The sequence below is a fragment of the Podarcis bocagei genome (genome assembly GCF_964188305.1).
Source record: "Podarcis bocagei genome assembly, chromosome: 13".
NCBI lineage: Eukaryota > Metazoa > Chordata > Lepidosauria > Squamata > Lacertidae > Podarcis > Podarcis bocagei.
The window spans coordinates 50,274,201-50,289,262 of record NC_138138.1 but is presented as its reverse complement, the minus strand read 5'-3'; the positions used below and the strand labels follow the sequence as shown (position 1 = coordinate 50,289,262).

Sequence of the window (15,062 nt, the reverse complement as noted above, 5' to 3'; positions counted from 1 at the left end):
TCATTTTTTACCCTGGGATTTCTCCACAGTCCTCTGGGTGAACTTCATGGGGAGGGCTTCGTGGATAACCATGCAGGTGAACGCATTTCCATTGTTCCACTCAGTTAATGCGATTTTCATGTGGCTGTACATGAAGTAGGAATGGTTGTTGTTGTTCTTCATGACTGGGGTGTTGACATGGTGATCGTCAGGTATAGCGTTGTGATTCTTCAGCCACTGGACAGAAATTGCCTCTGGGGTGAACCCAGTGATCAGGCAGGTGAGGGTCACCATAGGTGGCCGAGTACGGATTTCCTCAGGGTGGGGTCGGAAAAGGTACACCTCAGGAGCACGGACCGTTCCTTTTTGAGATCAGGGACAATATATGTGAGAGAAAAGGAGAGGCAACAGTGGTTAAGTTTAGACCAAATGAGTGGATGCAGTGTTGACAATGAGAGTCCCTGTGATTTTGTTGTCTTGAACATAGGTACTCCAGACAGGGTTATTGCAGAGAGCGTGCCTCACCTCTGGCCTGTTCATATGCACTTCGTAACAGCAGTATGTTCCCAATAGTTGCTCCACCTGGCTTTTAATGTCATTTGACTCTAAATATTATCTGTTAGATTCTTTGAAGAGCAGTTTATGTCTGTACAGTAAACACAGTGGGGTAAATACTCAATTGCCAATGAGTTGAAGTGCCTTCAGCTGAAGTCACCACCAGTGTGTAGATCTATGTGAAGATCTATAGCATGTGTTGGGCTTCTTTGAGCTGGATGAATGAATAGGAGCACAAACTGGGACAGCAGAGATATGAGGTATATTTATACAGCCCAGTTTCTCAACAGATATACAGAAGTCACCCAGCCCACACAGAATCCCAGTCTTTCCCGAGAAGGTACTGGTATGTTCAAGTTGCAGCATGGCTTGGGGTTGAAAGGTGAAAATCTTGCAAACTTCAAGGAGCAAGCTCTGCACAGTTGCTCCCGAAGCAGTTACCCTGGTGGCTCGTTAAATTTGTGGAGTGGGCCACCAGGGCAAGGACATAAAGATCTGCCTTCATCAGAACTGGCTCAATCCTTCATCCAGCTCAACCAATGTTGGGTAAACATTATCAATAGACAGATTCAGGGGTTTGAAGGATCTGTAACTAGAGATGAAATGGTTTTCATGAGAGTGAAAAGAGTAATGGGAGATGTCTTGGCCCCTGGAGTGGACACAAGCCTTTCTTTCCTTGGTTCCAGTGTTGCCTTCTGATTTTTTTTTAAAAAAAAATGCATTGCAGGTTTTTCTAGCACCATAAAACCTTTGAGCAGAGACAAGGGTAGTAGAATGATTGTGCAAACCTGCACAAGACCTCCACTAGACTGCTTGAAAATGTAACTTGTGTCTCTAGCATAAACTGCAGATTTGCCAAGTTGTGTTGCATTTTCCTTCTGTAACACAAAACCACCAGCCCTGGGATGGGAGACCAACCCTGTTTCCCCCTTACCTATTGTCTTGGCAATGGTCCTAATGATGGGAGCAGCCAGGCCTGGATATTCCACTTTGCAGGTGAATTCATCTCCCTGTAGCCACGTTGTGGCAGAGAGGGCCTTCGCAGCGGTGAACTTTCCATTAGGCTCTTCTTTTGTTTCCAGTAGTTCTTGGCTCACAGGTCCTGGTGTCTGCCGTGACCAGGTGATTATCAGCCCATCTGTATCTATCAAGTTTTCCACCACGCAGATGAGTTTGGGGTCGCTGTTTACATACAGATCTTTTGGAGTTGGGAGTATGATTCTTACATCAATGCCAGTGGAAGGGCAGGCGGTAGCATCTGGAGGCACAAACTTCATGTTAATTCTCTATTTGACTCTCACTTCTTCCCATCAGATGTCAAGGAGATAAATAACTATACAACTTTTGGAATACGTCTGAAGGCAGCCTTGTATAGGGAAGTTCTCAATGTTTGATGTTTTATTATGCTTTTCTATTTGTTGGAAGCAGCCCAGCTGTTAACAAGGGCATTCCTTGCTCCAGAGTAAAAGGGAGCAAAAACTCCAGACTTGGTACAAATATTAAAAGAATGAAGCTGGTGTTTGTTGCCTTTGGTTGTCCTAAAATTAAAAAAAGCTCCATATTCCATTGTGAACAATGAGCAGGAACAAACAGTTCCCTGTCACCCCTTTCTACAATATCAGCTTCTGCTATCAAGACTACATTGTTCTATCCAGGAGGTGGTTTACACCATTGACTCAAACTACATGTTGTAGAGGATGGAATACATCCTCTGACCCTGAAGAGGATAGCATATTTGCCAAGACTTTTCATGGACATCTGGGGCACTCTGATGTCCACTCCCCTATGTCTTCCCTGAGTCCTGCTTCCAGCAGAAATGGAAAACAACTACTCTACTAGTAAGGTCATGTGTTCAAGGCTTAATTCAATGGGACATAATTGAAAGCAGCTATATCTATATATGTATAAATGAAGTGGGAGGAAGCTGCAATCTGGAAGCAGCCCTCCCCCTCACGTTCCAGTCCATGCCCACCAAAACAGAGGGAAACTCAAGTGCCAACTTAGTCAGCTGCTCTTACCTTCACATATCTTGGCTTTGCTCTTCACCTTCGTTTGTGTTGCTTCATGGAACACCTGGCAGTAGTAGACATTCCCAGCCTGCCAGTCAGCTTGGCTGACATTGGCTGTGCTTGTGGTACTGAAAGTGTATCCGTGGGCATCCTTCTTGGGCTGCTCAGTGAATGAAGGCAGGAGCCCGGCTTGCCCACCCACCAGCCATTCCACCGTCAACGTTTTGGGGTAGAAGCTGGAGATAATGCAGAACAGCTCAATGGTGGCACCACTGGATTTGGAATCGCAGGAGGAATGGAGCAGGCGGACTTCCGGGGCCACTGGTGATTTTGCAGAGGTTCCTACATTATAGAAAGGCAGAGATGGGTGAATCTGTCAGTTATGGTTCCTCTCAGTTGCTTATTTTTCAAGTTTTCTTTCACACCAATCAGCAAACCAGTCCTCATGAAAAGTCATCTGCATTTTAATTCAAACTTCTCTTAATATACACACCTCTGAGTAATATTTTGCCTAATATAAACATTCCTGTAAAACAGTGCTCCTAATGTAACACATTCTTATATATTATTCACTCACACACGATATGTATTCTTTGTGCACATTACTTGGCTGATGAACAGCTTTGCACAATTTAAAGAAGTGTAAGTTGGAAATGATGGACATGTTTTGGTTCAAGTACTGCGAATTATGTATATTCGTCTTTAAATATGAACCAAATTGATCTTCTCAACCCATCCATATGTGAGGGGCATTAATACCACTTCTCTGTGATTTTAGTGATCTCTAGTCTGGGACTTGTCTCCTACTCAATGTAAGCCTTGAGGGACCCACTTCGATAGAAGACTGGAGAGTGAGCGGCCACTAATTCATCTGCCATTCGCCACCTTTGTCTCTCCTACTAATCCCAAAGTTTTGAACAGCCTCACCAAGATACTGCCCTACTATTGGTTGTGCAAGTGAATACAAGCAGTTTAAAGGAGCAGGTCATGAATACTATTATCAGCACACACTGTGTGTGGTACACATGCTGGTAACATTGCTCTGAGAACAAAGCAGCAATAAATAAACTTTAAAAATAAATCACCCCAAATTTAACAATTTAAAACTAAAGTGTATTTTTTAAAAAAATGCCGCTGGATGTTGCTGTACCTAGCCCCCGGAGACTGAAATCTTAAATGGCGCAACCCTAACATCACTTTTAGTGCTGAACAGACAACTCCGAAGTTGTCCCCCACAATTCGTTTGTGAGCCAACGTTGAGCTGCTGCTGCGCTTAACATGCCTTGGTACTCGACAATAACACTACCCAAATATATTGAATCCATTTCCCGTCTCTCCCAACCCTTGTATTTTACTTTTCTTTCTTTTGCCAGATCGACCATCCATTTGTAGGTTAAAGAGGAAGCAGATAACAAAGGCCCAGCCAGACTCACGCTCAATGTCTTTGTTGATTGTGGAGCTGGAAGCTGCATGGGCGACATTGCATTGGAACTTCTCCGATTCCCAGGTGCTGGTTGGGATGGTGAGCTGGCTGGTGAGGGTGTAGAGGCCCCTGGATGAATCCAATTTTGCAGGGAAAGTCCGGATGCCGCTGGAGATGGCTCCTGAATTCCACCGTACTGTGACCGGTTCAGGAAAGTAGCCAGAGACCAGACAACCTATGGAGACCTGGGAGGCAGTAGAGGAGTCTTGGCTACAGGGAGGCAATGGGAAGACCGTCGGGGCTGTGGTGCTCGCTGCAATAAAAAAAAAAGACAGAAATGCATGTTGAGGGTATGCTGTCCAGCAAATGTGGATGTTTTTATGTTCCTGCAATGCAGAAGTTTGAATAGATGCTGCTTGGGGGTCCCTTCCAATTCTGCTATTCTATGATTCCATGAGCTGAGCGGGAGTTGCAGGATCTCATCGCCTCATTTATGCCTTCATCACAACACAGTGAGTGGTAATAAGTGCCTCTAGCACCACATTCACACCAACCTGTTGGTGCTATGTTATCTTCCATAGGTGACAGTGGTACTGTAGGTTAATCTTTATATGTTTTCCCTTATACAGGGAGACATTGACTTTTCTGGTCTAGAGCACCATAGATATATACACTTCATCCCTCTGTTCACTCATATCCGCCTCCTCTCAGCCATGCAAGGACACCTGCTCAAATTTCGATTAAGATCTTATTAATCCTCAAGACAAATCCTTTCCTCTTAGAGCCAGCATTAACAATAAGAACCTCAAACCCTGTAAGGGGTTTGGTAAACATTATTTGAGGTAGCGCATTAACCTGAAGACACTTGGGCACGTCTGAGGTCATTCTTATTTTTGCCATTGTCGACAAGTGCTAAGCTCACCTGGAATGAAGAAGGTTCCATGATTGATCTCACTGCTATTTGTTAGGGGGTGGGGAGGAAATATCTGTTCACTTTCAGGCTTATTTTCTCAGCTATGAGATTGAGAAACCTGCTTTAAAAACAGTGAAAGCTTAGGGTGCTGAATTATTTGCAGAATAGACACAGCCCTGTTCAACACCCACTGGCAGGTTGGTGTTCTCTAAAAATTGCCGAAAGCCTGATGTCTGTCCTTAAGCTGCATTTGCACTGTTATTCAGTGAATTCCACCTCAGCTTTTGGGCTGCAAGTTCATCACGTACAGTATGACAATACTGGAGAATTTCTTATTTTACGTGGTATGTTGACAAAACAGAGAGAAAGATATGGCAACAGAGAATTTTGCAGCCATTAGATGGGGGATCCTTTCATGCAAAAGGGAAAGGAGTGTGAGAGAGTGTGGGGCGTGGGGGAAAGCAGTAAGGAGAAAGGCTGTCGTTTTGGTCTAGTTGTCACTGTGGTGGCAAATCCGCATCTGCCTATGCCCAAAGGAAAGGGAAGAAATATTAATAGCAAAGGGCCACATCCCTTGTAACCAGGCTTCTAGGGGCCACATTTCATTCGCGGGCAGGACCAAAGGCAAAAAGGCAACAAGGGTGAACAGAAAAACACATGCAGTTCTTACCTTTGTACATCCTAGTTGTAGGAAAGTCAGAATTCTGCACACACATGCCTCTCTATTTCCCCCACCCAGATAAGCAAGAGCCATTATCCCAATTCATTGGCATATTCCAACCAGGGAAAAACACTAAAGGAAAGGTCTGGGGAGGGTTTTAAAAGTTGGAGAGAGGGCCACATTTGGCACCTTGGCAAGAAGTTCCTAACCTCCCCAGTGTTCTCACAAGTGGAAAATGAACAGTGCTTTTAAAAAACAATGTGGGGATTTGTTTTGTTTTTATGAAAGAGTATTAGCTGCGTGTTACCTCTGAGACCTAGGTTTACTACCTCTAAGAGAACAAGGTATTTGTGTCGGTTAGGAGGTGTGGAGCCTTAGGCCAAGAGGGTGCTTCTGGACTCCTGCCCAGTGGCGTAGCGTGGGTTGTCAGCACCCGGGGCAAGGCAAGTAATTTGTGCCCCCTAACCCGTGGATTTGCGCCCCCTAACCCGTGGATTTGTGCCCCCTAACCCTAACCCCCAGATGTTGCGCCCGGTGCGGCTGGCCCCCCCTGCACCCCCACGCTACGCCACTGCTCCTGCCCCATGACAAAAGCTTCCAGTTGCTCAACAGATTGCAAATCACAAGTGTCTAGACCAGATACATTTACGCTTGAGGTTGGCAGCTCCTTCCCTGCTTTTGGGCTGTGCTCGGGTGTCCCCCAGAAAGTTAAGTGGGGAAGCTTTTCCTGCCACAGTGAGAAAGCCTTTAGCTACTGAGTTATCTTGGTTCGGAGTAAGATGAAGGAGAAAAGGTAATAGCCACTTTGATGGCTGACTCGCCACTCATCTGAGACCAAGTCATTAGATTTGAGCCCCTTTCATCTAACCGAAACCAGTGGGATGAAGCAATCAAGATTTGAATTCTGGCTCAAGATCTGTAGCTGCAGTCCTGAATGCGCTTGCCTCGGAACACAGTCACACCCACACCATCCACTTAAAGTGCTCTTACATCACCTTAAAAGTCATGGCTTCCCCAAAAGAATGCTGGGAAGTGTAGCTCTGTGCGGGGTGTGTGTGTCTCCTAACGGTTCCCAGCACCCTTAACAAACTACAGTGCCCAGGCTTCTTTAGGGGAAGCTATGAAACAGTGGGACGAAAGTGCTTTAAATGTATGGTGTGAATGGGACATAGCTTCCTTGAACACTGATAGACTTATGTCTTGAGTCAGCGCGTGTTTCTCACTCTCTTGGGTGGTGTTTTTTGCTGGCATTGCCCACATCTTAAAATTCCAGGCCTCCTTTTAGTTGTGTGAGTTCTCTCACTTCCTCTTTGTTCAGCACCAGCCGCAGGTTGCAGGTGTCCTTTTTAGTGCCGTCTCACATACAAATTTGACTGAAACTGGGTAAGAGGACAATAAAATAGTGCTGGTCAACAGAAGAAACAAAAATGGAGAGGCAAGCAAACTGAGATTTTGAACTTCATTAACTGTCAGTAATAATATAAAAGTGAAGCCGAATCAGTTTGTACAGCCAATTGCAACTTGCTTGGAGTTATAAATGTGTAAGATTATCTAGCCTACGGGGTATCTGCAGCTGGTGGTTTATGGGCCCAGCCTACTCCACAAATGACAAAACATTGACCTGATACTTTCCCCCCTACTGATAAAAGTGGATGTTCAACTATTCAGCTTATGAGTAACTTTAAAAAATAATAATTCTCCCAGTAGCATATGTTATAAAATATACAAAATTAAAACCAACCATGCAACAACTCAATAAAATGATTAAATCAAAAAGACACAAATCCACAACAGATAAAATCCAGCCATAATATGAAGCCAAGTCAGTTCGTATAGTCAGTTGCAACGGTTTTTGAGCTCTAAATGTGAAAGATGGTGGTTTGTGGGCCTAACCTATTCCATAAATGACGATACACTGGCCTGCTACTTTCTTCTATCCGATAAAGCAGAGGTTCAACTATTTAGCTTCTAAGTTGTTTATAATAAAAAGAGCATATTCCAGGCAGTGTATGTAAATCAAATAGACAAAATTAAAATCAACCATGCAACAAATCAGTAAAATGATGAAATCAAAAAAGGCAGCCCTACAATACATAAAATCCAGCCAACTACAGCATGGGAGAACTTTCCTCCTGCCATGTTCCCTGTGCCTTTAGTATCTCCGAAGCAGGTAGAAGTTCAGCAGGCATAGCTTTTCAAGCTGCTTTTGAAGGCACAGCGAGGTTGTCCCACCCCACCGCTGCCAGCTAGACAGACTCTAGGAGCTATGGCTCCTAGCTCCCTAACCTATCCTGTCAGTTCCAGCTTTCTGAAATGCCTTTGTCCTAAAACAGGCATAGGCAAACTCGGCCTTCCAGATGTTTTGGGACTACAATGTCCATCATCCCTAACCACTGGCCCTGTTAGCTAGGGATGATGGGAGTGGAAGTCCTAAAACATCTGGAGGGCCGAGTTTGCCTATGCCTGTCCTAAAACCCACTACCCTTCCAAAGCTAGGGACAAGCCCCTCTTGGTCTAGTCCTGGTTATGTCTGATTCTCACACAGTAACCCTGGAAGTCTTACCTCCCTAGGAGAGAATTCAAAATTTCTGGTGTTCAATACACATCTTTCCTATCCTGAGGATCAAACCTAGCTTGCTCTCACTTCAGCTTGCAACCACTAAGAATCATGCTAGGTTTAAACTGTTATGGTCCTTTTCCATCTCCCAGGAGTGTGCAGTTCCTTGGGGCTGCCTTTCTCAGGTATACCAAATTGCATTTTCCTGCTTAGCTAAACCTCTCGATTACTCTACCATCCCGGGGCTGGGTACAGAACCCAGAAAGTGGTCTTTCAGTGGGTCTCCTGAAACTTTCCCTGCAACTAGGAGTTTTGACAAGCCTCCTGCCCTAACCAGCTCAACCCACTCATCAATAGCAACTCACTTGAGAGAGATTCCAGGGCTTCAGTGCTTGTGGTGCAGCAAAGCTTGGAGATCTTTCTGCTCCAAAGAATACTTTCTGAACATGGAGTAGAACTTGGGCACCTCAAAGACACTTCTGGTAGGAATTGGGGGGTCTCCAGGCAGAGCTTCAGGCCTGGGTCAGATTTCCCCCCATAACTCCTTGTTCACCCAGCCCCCATGAAGCCTGCTGCTCATCTGGATAGTCAAAAATCTCCCAGTTGAGCACCAGGCTAGAACCAGAGTTTCAGATAGCACCTCCTGCTGCCTACATGGCAAGGAACCCATCATTGGAACCTCCCAGCTCTCAGCCAGTTTCCCCATACCCTGGCTACTCCCGGCTGGCTTCTCCGCAGCCTGCTGTTGCTCAGGAAGGTTGCGACTCTGTTTAACACAGGCTTTATTTTGCACAGGCTTTGAGATACCTCCTCACTTCATTGCTGCCTTTCTGAAGCCACCTGTGGATCTGGGAAGCTCAAGCCCCACAGATGAGCATGGGGCAGGCTTTCAGAGATTCCTGCATCTCCCCAGCAGCTTATTTGGAGCCTGATGATAATCTGAGAGGTTTTGGGGTTCCCCAACTGAGCATTAGGCTTGGGGCAAGATTCTCTGCCAGGCTAGACCCTGCTGCTCATCTGGGGGTAGTGGTTTCAGGAATCTCCCAGCTAAGCATTTGGCTGGGGAAGATTTTCAGCCACCCTCCTCCCTGCAGATGGAACTCCTAGCTGGGCATAAGGTGAGAGCAAGCTCTCAGGCAGTCCCTTTGTTCCCAGCCAGTCCTGGAACCTTCTGGTTGCATCTCTTCGCTGAGCATCAGTCTTGGGGCAGCCATCTTCTGGCTGCTTCCCACTAGCTTATATGAAGCCTGACACACAGTTGCATGGCCAAAATTCCCCCCAGCTGAGCACGAGGCTTGTAGTAGCCACCCAGGCAGCCTCCATCCAGCTTTTGTAAATCCTAATGTTCAGCTGGGTAGTCAAGAATCTCCCAGGCTCAAAGAAGGCATCCAGGTAGCCTCTCATCTGCTCCCTACCAACTTATCCCCCAGGTGAGCATCAAGCCTGAGCAAAAATCCAAGTAGCCCCACTTTTCTGCTGCTTCCCACACGCTTATGGCCAACAATAAGCTGGGTAGACAGGAGTCTCCCAGTGGAGCATGAGGCCCTTGGCCAGCCATCCAGGCTGGTGCCCCACCAGCTGCTCCCCACTAGCTTTTGTGAAGCATTTCACTCAAGTGTCACGTATCTCACAGCAGTGCATCAGCTTGTGGCAAGCATGTGGGTAGGCATCCAGGCAGCCTACCTCCCCAGCTGCTCCCCTCCCCCAGCTTATGTGAATCCCAACACTTAGGTAGAATCAAGAATCTCCTTGCTGTGGGAGGCTTTGGGAGGGATCATCAGGCTTTGGGAGGGATCTAGATCCCCCCAGCTGCTCTCTACCAGCTTTTGTGACTCCTAGCACCTGGCTGGGGCTCAAGAATCTCCTAGCTGAGACCCGGGCTCAGATCAGGAATAGAAGGTAGCCCCCTTCTTGATGCTCCCCACCAGCTTACCCGAAGGCCAGCCTTCAGCTGGGGGAGTCAATAATCCCCCAGTTGAGCACTGGGCTCAGGGCAGGCCTCCAAGCAGCCCCCCACCACTCCAGATGCTCCCCAGCACCTGTAAAACCTTACACTCAGGGCTGGCTTCAGATTTCCTGTTTGCTCCAGGGTCAGCATCCCTGAATCCTGCTGCTAAGCTAGTTACTGAATGATCTCCCAGCTGAGCATCAGGTGGGGCAGAGCTCCAGTTTTCCTCCTTGTTCCCTTCCAGATTTCATGAAGCCTGCTGCTATTACATAAAGCTAGGGAGTCTCACAGCAGATGGATTTTCCAGAAACTACTTGTACCCAGTTTGTTTTAAGCCTAGTGCTTAGCTGGGTTTGGGGGATTTCCCTCCTGAGGATCAGGCTTGGGACAAGCGTTCAGGTAGCTCCCTTCCTTTCCACCAGCTTCTCAAAAGCCTTACGCTCCTCCTAGAGAGAGCAGGAGTCTCCCAAATGATCATTAGGCTTGGAGCAAGTTTTCAGGTACTCCCTACCTGCCAGTAGCTTAAAGCCTGCTGCTGAACTGGAGGGGTCAGAAATTTCTAAGCTGAGCATCTGCCTGGGGTAGATTTTCAGCCAATTCCCTGGAAGCCGAATGTTCATTGAGAAGGGAGCTATCCAAAAGTCTCTCCTAGCTGACCATTACATTTGAGCAAGCTTTTACAGTAGGCAACCTTCTACCCAACCTACTTCTTAAAAGCTCAACACTCCTCAGGGAGCTCAGGAGTTTCCCAGTAGCGCATGAGGCTCCAGCCAGACTTTCAGCTAGACCCCATGCTTTCCTCCAGCTTTCGGCTAGCTCCCTTCCTCACCACCAGCTTCCCATAAGCCTTACACCCCTTTGAGTGTAAGGGGATCTTACAGCTGACATGGATTTTATAGCACTCCCTTGCATTTGTCCAGCTTGTTGCAAGCCCTAGTGCTCAGCTGGGTCCTTGCCATCTCCCAGCTGAGGATCAGGCTGGGACAGGCTTTTGGGTATCTCCCTTCCTCCCCACCAGCTTCCCATAAGCCTTGCACCCCTCCAAGAGAGCAGGAGTCATTAGGCTTGGAGTAAGCTTTCAGGTACCTTCCCTGGCCCACTAGTTCATAGCCTGCTGCCGAACGGTGAGGTGAGACATTTCACAGCTGAGCACCTGACTTTCATTTACCTCCTTCCAAGCAGCCAATTCATAGTAAACAAAAGCCTAGCATTTGAGCAAGCTTTCCAATAGCCTTCTTCTCCCCTACATACTTCTTTGAAGCTCAACATTCCTCTGGGAGCTCAGGAGTTTCCCAGTAGACCATGAGGCTTCAGCCAGACTCTCAAGTAGCCCCCTTGCCCTCCTCCAGCTTCCTAGCATAATCCGTAGCTTGGAGGCAAGAAGCAGCTTGGCAGGTAGACCAGCTGGCAGTGGCGTAGCGTGGGGGTGCAGGGGGGGCCGCCCGCACCGGGCGCAACATCTGGGGGTTAGGGTTAGGGGGCGCAAATCCACGGGTTAGGGGGGGCAAATCCATGGGTTAGGGGGCGCAAATTACTTGCCTTGCCCCGGGTGCTGACAACCCACGCTACGCCACTGCCAGCTGGGACATAGCTGAGTAACAAGCTTGGGAGAAGTTAGCAAGGAACCCTGGGGCTTTTCTCACCTACCTTCTTTAGACCTCTCTGTTGGCTGAGTGGTGGGAAGTCTTCAAGCTGAATATGGTGCCTGGCATAAGGTTCATGTGCCTATGTTGTTCCCTGCCAGCTGTTGCTCTGTCCTGGTATCGGAACATAAGGAAGCTGCCTTATACTGAGCCCAGTATTGCCTACACAAACTGGCAGCAGTGGCTCTCCAAGGTTGCAGGTGAGCTTCTCCCCCAGCCCTCCCGGGAGATGCCAGGAATTGATCCTGGGACCTTCCTCTTGCAGAGCAGATGTTCTACCACTGAGCTTCAGCCTTTCCCATTTGGCTCTGATAACAGGAGCTGAAGTGGAGCTTCTGGAAGGTTGACCAGTCGCTCTTTATCCTTGAAGTTCTCAGCTCCAAGAATCATCTGAATGCTGGACTATAGGGAAGCTGGTGGGATACAGCAAGGCTACCTTGCAGCCTTCTCCAAGCCTCACATGCAGCAGCTCCAAGCCCCATCTACTCCCCCAGCCTCCCTTACATAAAGATGCTCAGTTGGAAAATGGTAGCAAGGAAGACTTGCAATTCAGCTTCAGCTAGGAAGCCCAAGAATCAACAGAAGACCCCTGAGGACAGGATAAAAATGCTTCTCCTCTTTCTTAGGCATTGTATCATTCACTGCCTTCCCGGAAAGGCTAGGACATTCCAAAGAGTCCTTATCCTGTGGGGTATCTCTGTTCCTATCTTCTCAAGACCCATGATGTAAAAATAAAGCTCTCTTTTATTTTATTTATTTATTGTAAAAAAAAGAAACCCTCAAAGCAGTTTTCAAACAGTAAAATCGTAATAAATCTACAACTCTTCTTTAAAACATACAGAAGTTTAAATGCTAAACAGATTAAAATTACCTCACCGATCCCAAGGCTGGAGTTGATCGAAGCAACCCGACCTCTGCCGAGTGACCCACAGTTTCTGTTCGGGGTTCATTTCTGTTGCAATGAGGCCTTCAGAGTTTCCCCTTAACCATTCTCTTATGAAGTGCTTTAAAAAAAGAAAATTTCCAGTTAGTGACGTCCTAACTGGCCTGAAGGTGTGAAGGAAAGGTGTGAAAACAAACAAACAATTGAGGTCCAGGGAGCGAATAACTTCCTCTTTTCTCTCTCACATGTTTGACACCTTTTCAAAACCCAAAGATTTCATTGCTGAGAAAAACAAGGCTGTGTGAACTACACGGTTCGGGTGAATCTCACTTGCAAAAACTCAAACCGTTTTGTTTTTATTTAGCCATGTTAACACTAATTAGTCATTGTGTTTCACCACATAACTGCCGCACCCTGTTTTCTTCTGTCCAAAACTTGGAAAAAATATATTTCATCACGTAATTGGCTCATGGTATAATTCTGTTCATCCCGCCAGTTAAACAGAGCAATGTATTCACCAGTGGCATATGGATATGCATTTATATCTTTCAGCATCCATCCCTTGGGCTCCATTCACCACTGTACACCAACTAGGCCTCAGGCCCCTTCCTTTCCTCCTCCAGCTGCCGGCACCCCTGCTCTCCTCAAAACCACGTTGAAGAGCCAGAAGATGCTCTTCATGGTAATCCTGGCCTCCTTGGCTGCTTCCCTGGGCTTGACGGGTAGTTAGTTAAGCTTAACAGGTGTTTGTTTTTCTGGTCTTGGGGGCACTCAAGGTGATGCAAAGATATCAAGGATTCCAGAGGAACAAACAAACTCAGACTGCGATCCTATGTGGACTTGGCAGGGAGTCAGGCCTGTTGTCATTCACCTTGTTCACCTCAACCACCAATGAGTTCAAAGTCCCATTGAAACCCCAGTGGGGTTTTCTTCTGCGTATGCATGTATAGGTTTGCACCATCCAACCTGGCGAATTTAGTGAAGTATGATTTTGTTGTGAATGGAACTTACACCCAAGTTACAGTGGTACCTCTGGTTAAGAACTTAATTCGTTCCGGAGGTTCATTCTTAACCTGAAACTGTTCTTAACCTGAAGCACCACTTTAGCTAATGGGGCCTCCTGCTGCCACTGCGTGATTTCTGTTCACATCCTGAAGTAAAGTTATTAACCTGAGGTACTACTTCTGGGTTAGCAGAGTCTGTAACCTGAAGTGTTTGTAACCCAAGGTACCACTGTATAAGGACAACGTCGTCAAAGAAGCCAACTCAGGCTCAAGGGCCATGCTAGGCCTTACTTAGTGATAGGCCTCACCCCCCATTTATTGATATTAACCATTTTTTGGTAGCAGATTTTGCTCCCTCCAATAGTTGTAAATTCCTACTTCCAATTCAGTACTTCATATTGATTGAATTGTGAAGACAATATATCTATTCTACAATAGGACTTCTTCTGGTTTCTCTTGTTCCCATAGGAGCCAACTCCTAGGGGCCGAGGGGGCTTTGGCTCCCCCAATAAAATATTTGAGGACCCCCCCCAAGTTGATGCGCATTGCTGTTCAAATGGTGTGCATGCACCGCATCATGTGATTGATTTTGCATGGTGTGGCTTACCTAGGTCCCCCCAATATTTTATTAAAGTTTACACCATTGTCCCCTCATATCTGCTGTAGAGGGTCCCTCAACCTTATGGAACAGATTTTGGGCCATGCAGAAGACAGAGGAGACCCACTGTGTGAGCAGGTGTCTGCTTGCTTCGTTTTCTCAGTTTATGGAAAAATGTACTCAGCAGCTTGAAATTTCATTTATCTATTTATTATTTAGAAACAAAATAGCCAAACAACACATAAAATGGCAACCAGCAGAATGTCTCCCCTGTCCCACACTCCAACATATTGCAAGACGTGTTTTTGGAACCAATTCTTCCCTTCTGCAAAAAATCACCCCTCTGAGAGGACTTGGGCAGCAGTGGTATCGACCCCCTTCACAGCCTTTTCAGATATTCATGCTTTTCTCCCACTGGCTTAGGCTCCTCATAAGCTCTTTCCCCCCTTCTGCACCTTGAAATTAATTTACACTGCAATAGCTTGTCCTGCCCTGGTTCCTGCAGCAAGGTGGGTTAGTCAACAGACTGCAGCAGTTTCCTTTTAAAATACAGTGGTACCTCAGGTTAAGTACTTAATTCATTCCGGAGGTCCGTACTTAACCTGAAACTGTTTTTAACCTGAAGCACCACTTTAGCTAATGGGGCCTCCTGCTGCTGCCGCACTGCCGGAGCACGATTTCTGTTCTCATCCTGAAGCAAAGTTCTTAACCTGAAGCACTATATCTGGGTTAGGGGAGGCTGTAACCTGAAGCATATGTAACCTGAAGCGTATGTAACCTGAGGTACCACTGTAGTGTTTTCAACTGAAAACGCTATGGGTACCTTTGGGGTGTGTTTATAGGGCATGAATTGGCAACTATGTATCTTTCCCAAAATCTCGTGTTCCAA

General features: G+C 46.6%; 1 gene segment (V, D, J or C); it reads right to left on the bottom strand.

Moving 5' to 3' along the window:
- Positions 1 to 3,421, bottom strand: LOC308571869 (immunoglobulin heavy constant epsilon-like). The segment is given in 4 exons: positions 3,376 to 3,421; positions 2,553 to 2,885; positions 1,469 to 1,732; positions 1 to 341 (listed from the first exon to the last, which is right to left on the bottom strand).
- Positions 3,422 to 15,062: the final 11,641 nt, after the last annotated feature.